Source organism: Pleurodeles waltl, chromosome 5 (assembly GCF_031143425.1).
Source record: "Pleurodeles waltl isolate 20211129_DDA chromosome 5, aPleWal1.hap1.20221129, whole genome shotgun sequence".
Classification (NCBI taxonomy): domain Eukaryota; kingdom Metazoa; phylum Chordata; class Amphibia; order Caudata; family Salamandridae; genus Pleurodeles; species Pleurodeles waltl.
The window spans coordinates 1365400607-1365413706 of NC_090444.1; positions in this window are offsets into that span (position 1 = coordinate 1365400607).

Consider the following 13100-nt stretch of genomic DNA (forward strand, 5'->3'; position numbering starts at 1 on the left):
AAAGAGAGGGAGAGACCTGAGGTCACTGATCTGTGTACCCTCTGGATTTCATGACGAGAATAGCCTTCTACATAGCTCTCAAAATACCTGATTTGGAAGATGTAAACCTGACGTTCCAGATACTCCAGAAATTGGCATGTGCATTGATTTAAAGGGGGTCACGTTTCAAACCAATTCACCTTTAACCTCCCTCACGGTAATAAAGGCTGAGAAGCATGTCCTTTTGCCCATGTTTCAGATATATCATGGTTATCTTAAAGTGAAGGCCCGACTTAGGTCTTTTATGGTGCAGTTTAGGAACTAGGTAACATTGTTCACAAAATAAAGAGAAGAAATAGGCCCCTGTGTCAGTCAAACCTCCACGAGACGAGATTGTGTTTGTAAAAGTAAACAAGGCTGAGGGAAATGAGCCAAGGAACGTAGTGAGGAGGAGAGTATGGTGTTGAGAAAGGGAGCATTTTTAAAGAAGAGGTGAGATTCCAACTATCTTACAATAAATCTGTTTCCTCGGGCGAGACAGAAGAGACAGATTCGAAAGAGGAGGAAGTGGGCTGCAGATGGACTCTTGGAAGAAAATCTAAATGGGAGAAACTGTGAGCGCCGACCGTGGCTGTCAGCTGCACTCATCAAGGTAGGGTGCAAGAGTCAGTGCTGGAGGCATGGAAGAAGGGTTACAGTTAGGCAGGACAAGGCCAGGAATGGAATAGAGTGCAGAAGAGGCTGCCTGGCCAGGATACAGAACAGGCACTGTAGGGCTTGAGTCAGAAGCACTCACAGTCTTGCTTACTTTGTGAAAGGAGTTTAAATGTTAGAATCGCGTCAGCGGGGCTGTCTTACTGCTGGTCCGGTAGTGCTTCCTCTCCTGACCTAAGCACTGCTTAAGTCCTCATGCAGACACAAGCGCTCTCTGTGTGGGTGGGCCATGGATTACTACATTATTTGCGGTGCATCCAGTAAGAGCCAGCAAACCAAAGGCCTGGCCAATAACAGCACCTTCCAATCAGTGAAAACACTGATCTTCTCACTCCAGATTGGCTGCTAACAACCAGCGCCAGTAATGTGTTGGTGCCTGCAACTGTCCAGTCAAATCAATCAGCAAATACTGCTTAGGAAACCACAAATTATTGCAAAACAAAAACACACTTTCTGCAGATTGCGTGACATTCTTTGCTCTGTGCAGCGATGCAGAGACATAAAGCAAAAATATTAGTCTGACCCGAGATGCATGGTACTTGGGATGGCTGCACTACAGCCAGAGCTGTCTGCAGTGCTTTGCATGATTTAGAACTCAACCTTTCTGGCTCCCACCAGACTCCTCATCAGTGTGATGTGATCCTTATAATAGAATGTGATAAAGGCTTGGTTTCGAACGCGGGAGTTCACAGGTACATGCAAAGGAACAAAGACGTGATTTACAGCTCCATGTGTGTCATAGTCATTGGCGGATACCCAAGCTGGGGAAGATGCTACAACTGGTGATAAAATAGAGGATGAGTAAGCTGAAGAAGAAAGTGGTGACCTGGAGCGTTTGGTGTGGTCCAAGCAAACTGCCTTCGTCAAAGTGCCAAGTCGACGTTTGGCGTATATGGAGTTAAGGCACAGCTTCAGCCAATGTGAAGTGTGTGCATAGAAAGAATGCTTCTCTAGGATGTTTACACATCATTGGTGAAAAAGTCACGACCAAGATCATACAAAAAGGTACAGCGATGCCACACAAAATAAAGTTATGCTTTGTATGGACCGTTAACGTTGAAGGCAGATACAACCAGGTTTACAAAGTGTAGTCAGGGACAATCCTAACTTACCATATGCAATTGTTAAAAAGAGGGCTGGCTGACAGAACAAACAGGAAGGGAGTATACGGTCACCATACAACCAGAATCTTTACAAGTGGAGCGTTACTACCTCAGTACTGGGAGGGTAGACCCAAGAAGAAGCACTGGATTTGTGCTTAATGAGCTGTACAGTACCAGAAGTGTCACACTTTCAAAGCTGCCAGGTGGTGGCTGAGAACTGCTCCAGAAGTCTCCACAAGTGACAAGGCTCCAATGGCGACCAAGAAAAAGGTAAAAACTTCAAATAATGTCCTTGATGACCCAGAGAATGAACTATCATCAGACCTCAGTGATGATGCAGATTCCCAGGGACAGCCGACAGCATCTGATCGAGTCCCACTCTCAACACCAGCCATTCCCATGGACAGTTACAATGCTGCTGCCTTTCTGAACCCGCCACCTTTTGATACTGCCAAAAAGCATAACATTGGTGATAGATGGATTGCCTGGGTAGAAACATTTGAAGATTTCATTGATACACTTGAAGATACTGATAACAGAATGATAATCAAATATCTCAAAAACCTTGCTGGTGATGGTGTGAAAGAAGTCATAAAGAAAATGCAGAGAACTGATGAAGTCACATACCATCAGATTAAGAATGTGTTGAATATCATGTTCAATCCAGTACCAAAAGTTAATTATGAATTATGTGTTTTCAGTCAAGAACGTCAAGTTGGTGAGACAATCAATTAATTTGTTGAAAGACTTGATATACTCATTAAACACTGTAAATTCAATTAACTTAGCAACAAAGAAGCCATGCAGCTTAGACGTATTGATGGATGCTTGTCCAATACTTTCAGATGACAAATGCTGAGAGAAACTCTTAGTCATAGATATTCTGGAGCAAGAGTTGATGGTTGCCAGAGCTGAGAAGCGGGCTGAGAGACGTGCTGCTAACATGGAGGCTGGAGGTGCCCAGAGTGAGTCAGTCATGAGTGTGAAAAGTAATTTGAAAAAAAAAGACTGAAGGACTAATAGTAATGTTTACATTAAAAAGAAGTTGTGTTTTAGATGTGGATTTCAGTTTCTACATAAAGGAAAGTGTCCCAACATTGGACAGATTTACAAAGGATGTGGGAAAGAGAACCATTTTGTGACAATGTATAAACGGAAGGAAAAAGTAAGTGTGTCACAGTGCAAAGACAAAATGGCTCCATAATGTTCCAGAAGCAACTTTTGATGCATGCCCACAGGTCCAAGCAGTGACATCAGTTGAAGCAAATAGATACTAAACGAAGTTGATTGTCATCTAAATCATCGATAAACAGTTCTTTCACCTCAATAAAAAAAAAGTCAAAGTGAAGAAAGTGATTGTGTTAAGTCGATGTTTACCTCATGTGTGAGTGGTTTCATGTGAAGAAAAATGTCTCTCAATGAAAAGATGAGTAATGCCCAAAGATTACTTTGAAAATAAATGGATGGTCAATTCCTTTCATTATCCATAAGTGTAATGCCTGCAGAGAAAGACAATGAATTGCGTCTATTAACGCAGCTTCTGTCATTGAAAACCAAACTGTACACTTGGGCTGCATCGACGCCCATGAAGACGGCCACTGGTTCTGGAGGGGGCTCCTTGCCCCATTGTCTCTGGAGGGGCCTGAAAGGCCACAGTCTCTGGAGTGGGTAACATGCCCACTGGATCTGGAGGGAGCTCCTTGCCAAATTGTAGGAAGGTAGCCTCTTTCTAGCCTTGATACCCCCACTTTTGGCCTGTTTGTGAGTATATGTCAGGGTGTTTTTACTGTCTCACTGGGATCCTGCTAGCCAGGGCCCGGTGCTCATAGTGAAAACCCTATGTTGTCAGTATGTTTGATATGTGTCACTGGGATCCTGCTAGCCAGGACCCCAGTACTCATAAGTTTGTGGCCTATATCTGTTCCCTGTGTGGTGCCTAACTGTATCACTGAGGCTCTGCTAACCAGAACCTCAGTGTTTATGCTCTCTCTGCTTTTAAAATTGTCACTGCAGGCTAGTGACTAATTTTAATCAATTCTGATTGGCACACTGGAACACTCTTATAATTCCCTAGTATATGGTACCTAGGTATTGGGTTTCCAGTAGATCCGTATGGGCTGCAGCATTTCTTTTGCCACCCATAGGGACCTCAGACAATTCTTACACACGACTGCCACTGCAGCCTGAGTGAAATAACATCCACGTTATATCACAGCCATTTTTCACTGCACATAAGTAACTTATGAGTCACCTATATGTCTAACCCTCACTTGGTGAAGGTTAGGTGCCAAGTTACTTAGTGTGTGGGCACCCTGGCACTAGCCAAGGTGCCCCCATATTGTTCAGGGCAAATTCCCAGACTTTGTGAGTGCGGGGACACCATTACACGCGTGCACTACATATGGGTCACTACCTATATGTAGCGTCACAATGGTAACTCCAAACATGGCCATGTAACATGTCTAGGATCATGGAATTGTCACCCCAATACCATCCTGGTATTGGGGTGAAAATTCCATGCATCCCCGAGTCTCTAGCACAGAACCCGGGTACTGCCAAACTGCCTTTCGGGGGTCTCCACTGCAGCTGCTGCTGCTGCCAACCCCTCAGACAGGTTTCTGCCCCCTGGGGCCTGGGCAGCCCAGTCCCAGGAAGGCAAAACAAAGAATTTCCTCTGAGAGAGGGTGATACACCCTCTCCCTTTGGAAATAGGTGTGAAGGGCTGGGGAGGAGTAGCCTCCCCCAGTCTCTGGAAATCCTTTGATGGGCACAGATGGTGCCCATCTCTGCATAAGCCAGTCTACACAGGTTCAGGGATCCCCCAGCCCTGCTCTGGTGCAAAACTGGACAAAGGAAAGGGGAGTGACCACTCCTCTGACCTGCACCTCCCACGGGAGGTGCCCAGAGCTCCTCCAGTGTGTCCCAGACCTCTGCCATCTTGGATTCAGAAGTGTTGGGGCACAATAGACAGCTCTGAGTGGCCAGTGCCAGCAGGTGACATCAGAGACTCCTCCTGATAGGTGCTTACCTCTTTCAGTAACCAAGCCTCCTTTCTTAGTAGCCAAACCTCCTTTTTTGACTATTTAGGGTCTCTCCTCTGGACTATTCCTCAGATAACGAATGTAAGAGCTCACCAGATTTCCTCTGCGCTTCCCTCTTAGACTTCTGCCAAGGATCGACCGCTGACTGCTCAAGGACGCCTACAAAACCGCAACAAAGTAGCAAGAAGACCACCAGAAACATTGTAGCGCCTCATCCTGCCGGCTTTCTCGACTGTTTCCTGGTGGTGCATGCTCTGATGGCTGTCTGCCTTCACCCTGCACTGGAAGCCAAGAAGAAATCTCTGGTGGGTCAACTGAATCATCCCCCTGCCAACGCAGGCACCAAACTTCTGCATCACCAGTCCTCTGGGTCCCCTCTCATCCCGACGAGCGTGGTCACTGGAACACAGGAGCTGGATCCTAGTGTCTCCCACAGTCCAGTGTCCCTTCTGTCCAAAGTTGGTGGAGGTAAGTCCTTGCCTCCCAACGCCAGACAGCAAACCTGTGTACTACGTGATTTGCAGCTGCTCTGGCTTCTGTGCACTTCTCCAAGGATTCCTTTGTGCACAGCCTAGCCTGGGTCCCCAGCATTGCTGAGTTGGACTCCGACGTCTTGGGACCCTCCTTTGTGACTCTGAGTCGACCGCTGTCCTCAGATCTTCTAAGTGCCTGCTCTGGTACTTCTGTGGGTGCTGCCTGCTTCTGCGGGGGTCTCTGAGTTGCTGAGCGCCCCCTCTGTCTCCTCCTCCAAGGAGCAATATCCTGGTCCTTCCTGCCCCCAGCAGCACCCAAAAACCTCTCTTGCAGCTAGCAAGGCTTGGTTGCAGTATTTCTGCCTGGAAACACTTCTGCAACCTCCAACACGCCGTGGGACATCTTCCATCCAAAGGAGAAGTTCCTAGCCCTTTTCGTTGTTGCAGAATCTTTGGCTTCTTCCACCCAGAGGCAGCCCTTTTGCACCTTCATCTGGGGTTTAGTGTGCTCCTGCCCCCCCCGGACACTTTTGTGACTCTTGGACTTGGTCCCCTTCCTTTACAGGTCCTCAGGTCCAGGAATCTGTCTTCAGTGTTTTGCTGGTGCTTGTGGTTCTTGCAGAATCCCCTATCACGACTATTCTGTCTTTCTGGGATAGTAGGGTAACTTTACTCCTACTTTTCAGGGTCTTGGGGAGGGGTATTTTGGACACCCTTACTGTTTTCTTACACTCCCAGAGACCCTCTACAACTTCCCATAGGTCTGGGGTCCATTCGTGATTCGCATTCCACTTCTGAAGTATATACTTTGTGTTGCCCCTAGACCTATGTCTACCTATTGCATCCTATTGTGATTCTACATTGTTTGCACTACTTTTCTTACTGTTACTTACCTGTTTTGGGTTTGTGTACATATAATTTGTGTATATTACTTACCTCCTAAGTGAGGGTATCCTCTGAGATACATTTGGCATATTGTCACTAAAATAAAGTACCTCTATTTTTAGTAACTCTGAGTATTGTGTTTTCTTATGATATTGTGCTATATGATATAAGTGGTATAGTAGGAGCTTTGCATGTCTCCTAGTTCAGCCTAAGCTGCTTTGCCATAGCTACCTCTAACAGCCTAAGCTGCTAGAAACACCTCTTTTCTACTAATAAGGGATAACTGGACCTGGCACAAGGTGTAAGTATCACAAGGTACCCACTATAAGCCAAGCCAGCCTCCTACACCAATTGTCTCTGGAGGAAATGAAAGGCCACAGTCTCTGGAGTGAGTAACATGCCCACTGGTTCTGGAGGGGGCTCCTTGCCCCATTGTCTCTGAAGGGGAGTGAAAGGCCACAGTCTCTGAAGTGGGTAACATGCCCACTAGTTCTTGAGGGGGCTCCTTGCCCCATTGTCTCTGGAGGGGATTGAAAGGCCACAGTCTCTAAAGTGGGAAACATGCCCACTGGTTCTGGAGGGGGCTCCCTGCCCAACAGTTCCTTGAGGGTGGCCTACATGCCCTCTGCTGGTGGATGGGGCTCCTGGCTGCCTCTGCTGGAGGAGAGGGCACCTTGGCTACCTCTTCTGGAGGAGAGGGCTCCTTGCCCTCTGTTGGTGGAGGGGCCCCTTGCCTTTGTTTGGTGGTGGAAGGAGAATCTTGGCTTTCTTTGGTGGTGGAGAGGGATCCATGTGGAGGGGGATCTATGTGTCCCCTCTTGTGATGTTCCCCCTTGGCCTTTGACCTTTGACTTGTGTCCTTGCCTCCAGGACTAGGAGGTGCCTCCACTGTCCCCATCCTCTGTCCCTGGGTTTCGCCACCCTAGTTCTCCCTTTCTGAGGCAGAGGTGTGCTCTTACTAGGAGTGGCTGCCGTCACACTCAGGGCCCCTTTGCAACAGCAGCTGATTTTTTGTGCCATTTTATGATGGTGGTCAACATTCTGAATTTGAAAACTGCATCATTGCTGTCAATTGAACATACATTGCCATTTACCTTTTCCAATTACATACGAGCTCAGTTACACTGAGGTGATGGCTCCATTGTTCAGTCTGTCACTCCCTTCTCACTCTTGTGTCCCTTAGTTATCTACCACTGAGGATGAATAGGAGGAGGAGGCAAGACCCCGTGTACAGACCCCTTGAGGACTTGGCTACACTGGAGGACAGGAACATAATACTCACCTATAGACTGGACAGGGCTGCAATCACAGAACTGTGCGCTCAATTGGAGCCTGATCTGATATCAGCTATCCATTATGCCACTAGGATCCCCCCTCTTGTGCAAGTTCTATCTGTGCTCCATTTCCTGGCAATTGGCTCTTTCCAAGTGACAGTGGGCTTGGCAGCAGGAATGTCACAGCCAATGTTCTCAATAGTGCTGGCAAGAGTTTTGTCTGCCTTGCTCAAACATGAATAGTCAGCTACATTGCTTTCCCCCAAGTGGAAGATTTGGCCACTGTGAAGCCTGAGTTCTATGTAATGGACATATTCCAAATATTATTGGGGCCATTGACGGAACACATATTGCATTTGTACCTCCCCATGCACAATGAACAGGTGTGTAGAAATTGGAAGAGTTTCCATTCACTCAATGTGCAAATGGTGTGCCTGGCTGACCAGTACATCTCCCACCTCATTGCCATGTATCCAGGTTCGGTGCATGATGCCTTCGTTTTGAGGGATAGCTGCATCCCAAATGTGATGGCACAACTACAGAGGCACAGGGTGTGGCTAATAGGTGAGCCTGAGTCCCCACGCAATGCATGTCAGTGTATGCCTTCAGGCGTCATCCCCCATACTATTGTGCAAGGCTAATGTTTGTACCTCAATTCTTGCAGGTGACCCTGGCTACTCAAACCTGTTGTGGCTCTTGACCCCTGTGAGGAATGCCAGGACAGAGGCTGAAAATAGGTATAATGATGCTCATAGGTGAACCAGGAGGATAATTGAGCGAACCTTCAGCCTCCTGAAGGCCAGGTTCAGCTGTCTCCATCCTCTGCTACTACCCTGAGAAGGCCTGCCAGATAGTTGTTGTATGCTGCATGCTGCGCAACCTAGCTATCAGATGACATGTGCCCTATCTGTAGGAGGAGGAGAGCGAAAACGCTTCTGTGGCAGCAGTGGACCCTCAGGACAGTGAGGATGAGGAGGCAGAGGATGAGGATGTGGACACCAGGACATCAGTCATACGGCAGTACTTCCAATGACACACAGGTAAGACAGTGGAACTGGCCATTCCTCTGATTATTTATCTTTTCAGTGTGGCTGTAGCATGATGGCAGTCACTTCCTTTGCGTCTCAACTGACTGTCACCTATGCCTTCTCATTTTGCAGATGTTAGTGTGGTTACAACTGTGTACTGGGGTGATGACTAAAGACAGCTACAGGCCATTATTTGCATGCAATCACAAAGTTCAGGACATTTGCACAAGATGAAATTGTTAATAATATTGCACATTTTTGTCACATTAAGCACTATCACCCAAGTTGTGTTCAACAGTGTTTATAGTAGTGAAATATTTAGAAGGAATGGTGCAATGAAATGGGGTGATGATAGAGGTAAGTCCAGGGTATTGGTCCAGTTTGTTTGTAGCACGGGTCCAGTGTCCAAGGGGCCATAGGAAGGGGAGCAATGGCAGTTTAAAGTGGACAAGGTGAGAGAGTGGAACACAAGGGGGACATTCAGAAGGGTTTCGTTTTCAGGCGGTGGTCTTGGTCTTGGCAAATGTCTCTGGTGTGTGCCTGGGTCACATGGACCGTTTGCGGGGTGGTTCACCTTCTGCAGGGGGGTGCCGGTGGCCTGTGGGTTTTTTGACAGGGCCTCCTGTCCACTAGCTGCAGCAGATGTGGGGCTAGTGGAAGGGGCCTGCTGGTGTGCTGTGTAGTCCCTCATGATGTTGGTCGATCAGCCAGCACCCCTGCTATGGAGACCATGGTGGTGTTGAGGACCTGCAAATCTTTCCTAATCTCCTGGTGGTGTACCTCCTGCATGATGTTTAACATCTCAACCATCTTGTCCTGGGATTGTTGGTAAGCCCACAGGACAGTGGTGAGTGCCTCCTGGACAGTCGATTCCCTGGGCCTCCCCCCCCCCCCGGTGCACAGCTGTCCTCTGTGTGTCCTGGCCGCCTGTGTCCCCTTAACAGTGTGCCCACTGCCACCGACCCCAGGAACCTGATTGTCTTGGCTGTGAGTTGTGGACTGGGGTCCCTGTACAGGTTGGCACACTGGTGATTGACGTGTCCTGGGGACAGAGGTGTGGGGACGTTGGGTGGCTGCTGTAGTGTTGGATACTGAGGGGGTAGGATCTGTGGTGGACTTGGTGTGGGTTGGGGTAGCTGACTGACCAGTGGTCCCTGATGGTCCAGGAAGTTCATCCAGATCCAGAAGTCCAGAGTTACTGTCATCACTGGGGGCATCTTCTATTGGGGGACTGGGTAGCCGTGGCACCTCCTTGCTGCTGAGACTGGCTGGTGCACCTGTGGGGATGTAAGTGGTGAATTATGCTATATGTCTGTGACATTTTCTACATCCTTAGCTTCCCCTACATCGTTGTTGTTGCCCTGCCACCTTTGTTTGTCTATGGTGATGTATTGAGGGATTGTTAATCCTCCATGCTGTTCATGCATTGGTGGTGGGTGTACATGCAGGGCTGAGAGGGATGTTCATGCAGTGAGTATGTCATGCAGGGCTTGGCATTTAGGTTAGTCAATTGTGGTGGTGCACTGTGTGGGATGGAGTGGAGTGATGGGTGTCAGGGTGCGGGGTGGTGATGGCATGCAGGTATGTGGGGGGGATAGGTGGTAAATATTGACTCACAGTGTCTGGACCCCCGGCTACTCCAGTGACCCCCTTAGGATGCAGTAATGCAAAGGCTTGCTTCTCCCATGCTGTCCCCCATAGGTCGTTCCACCTCTTTCTGATGTCTTCCCTCCCACAGCTCCATCTTCCTTGCAATGGAGATTTGCTGTACCTGTGCTCTAAACAGCTGTGGCTCTACCCTGGCTATTTCCTCACCATGACCCGCAACTCCTCATCTGTGAAACGGGGGTGCCTTTTTGGGGACATGGGTGTTGTGTGGTGTGTGTTGTGCAGTGGGTGTTGAAGAATGTGATGGGGTGTAGAGTGCGTGTCAGACAGATAGGTGTTTGTGGTGTATGTAGTTGTTGCTGTGATTTGCGTGCCTATCTCTTGCCTATTTTTCGTGTTTGTAAAGGGTTGTGGGTAATGTGGGTGTGTGTTTTATAGTGCTGTGGATAGGTGGGTATGGTATGTGTATCAGTGTCAGGTGTGTGATTTTAGTTTTGGCCAATGTTGTATTGTTTTGTATTTGGGTGGCAATTCTGACCGCACCGGTGTGTACTGCCAATGGTTTACCGCCATTGAATGTCTGCCGTGGTCATTCGTGGGTCATAATGTGATGGGCATTGTTTTGTTGGCGTAACAGTTTACCACTAACCTTTGGTCTTGCGGATATGTGTTTGTGGCAGTATTCTGTCGGTTTAGTGTGTGTGTTTCATAATATGGCAAACAGATGTTCACCTCCGCGAGGGTATGTTGGCGTCCGTCACCGCCGCGGTAAGGGAGATTTACTGCCAGTGTCATAATGAGGGCCTAAGTGACATTGCATATCAATGAGGATGTCCAACCCGTTGCTCAGAGACATAGATGAATTGCTTCTCATTTATAAGAAGCTGTTGAAAAAGCACTTGAATGGTTACTTAAGCATTATGTTATTGAGCGTTCCACTGGTCCATCACCTCGGGTTTCTCCCATGGTAGTAGTGCATGAAAAGGACTGCGAAACAATAGTACACATATGGATTGGCAATGCGTAGACAAACAAATTATTTGAACACCAACAACATCCAGATCTGCATATATTGGAGACATGATAATGCCATTGAATGGTGCCAAGGGTTTTTCTCAACTTGATTTAACTAAAGGTTATCATAATTTGGATTTTGAAGAAAGTTTCAGTTACATTACAACCTTTTCTACATATGTTGGTTTGTTTAGATATAAAATACTTAGGGCCTGACTGAGGGGAATACTCTGTCACAAATGTGACGAATATTCTGTCCGCCGTTTTACAGTCCCATGATATTCTATGGGAATCGTAATAAGGCGGACAAGAAATCCATTACAGTTGTAAGCATTTCCCCCACCCAGATGTAAATCAGGCACTTAGTTTTTTGTTTCATCGGCTGCAGAACTTTTCCAAGACATCATTCTACGCGTCATACAGTCTGTTGTGAATGCATTAATTTATAGTGAATACCTATTCATTTTTGGAGCTACGCAGGTAGAGCTTTCACACAAGTATGGCAATTACTCAGTAATTCAGGTCTGACTTTGAATGGAGACAAATGTGAGTTCAACAAGAGAAAACTGAAATTCCTTGGCCATATCTTTTCTGATGGAAGTATGACACCTGACCCTGCAAAAGTACAAGCTTTTGCAAAAGCAAACCCCGACAAGATGTTTAATTTTTTTCATTTTTTTCCCCCAAAATTTGTAAGCATAGCAGATAACCCCTGGAACCTCCCATACCCTCCCCATATGCAAGCGCAAGCATGCTTAATATACAAGTTAATAACAGACCCTTGAGTTCAATTCATCACATAAAGTGTAATAAATGGGTAAAGTGCAATAAATAGAAAGTGCAGAGAATAAAGTGTCCGATGCTGTGTGCAATAGACAAGCTTTTGCACCACTACTTTAAAACCAATTAAAATGTGCTGAAAGTTATGTTGTTGAGCAGAGCCCCTGAACATTTTGCAGTGGCACACTAAGCCACTATTCAGTAAGCACCTGTGCCCAATCTGCTAAGAGGGCCCAGATACTAAGCCCCCTCTTCTTTGCCCTCTTCCCCTTAAGTTGATACAAGCTTCTTTGTGGCCATCATTCTGGCAAACCACTGAGCAAAAGAAGAGGCATCAGAGTCTAACCAAGAGGAAGCGACACATAGCCGGAATAGCGCTGTTACCATAAATAAGAATGTGCAGGTCCCTACAGGGACATCCTCCTCCTGCACTCTGAGAAATAACAACTGTGGAGGTAGCAAAACCCATATATTAACGTTGCCATTCAAGAATTCGGAGATCACAGTGATGGTATCTACTAGCCCTGGGCAACTGGCAAACATATGAATTAAATCTGCACCATAGTGATGGCATCTGGGGTATCAAGTTCCCCTGTCTCCCACCCCCCTATTGCACAATCTTCTTAGATGTAATATATAAACCAAACAGGGCTTGGCTTTGTAGGGTTGAGCTAACAGGTTGGCAGCCAGGAAAAATGAAGAGAGAGGGATTCTAGAAGAACAGAGCTGGATTTAGAAAACTTCTCCTTTTATTTTCTAAAATGTTTATCCAAATCATCCTGCATAAATTGATTGAGCGTATAATAGATTTCCCCAATCCGCCAACCGTCGGGGCTCAGAAGAAAGTCCATGACCTCCACCCTAAGAAATACGATAGGACTACCTCCCTTATGGCTGAGAAAGTCTCTAATTTGCAAAAAGTTTAAGAATTCCTTATGGCCAATTGAAAATTCCCTAACCAGCTCTTCAAAGGATACCATCCCTACCTCAGAGAAACCTATTAGTTTCCCCCAATCTCTTCCAGTGGGAAACACAAGCCCCAGGAAGAGTGCCCCAGTCTCTTCCAGCGTGAAACATAAGGGTCTTGAAATATGTCTGGGAGAGAGGGGTTATTGGCCATAGGGGTGTAATGATTGAACCGCTCGATGCCTAAATGCTTGCACACTTTGACCCAGACCTTGAAGGCACACAGCATGGACTT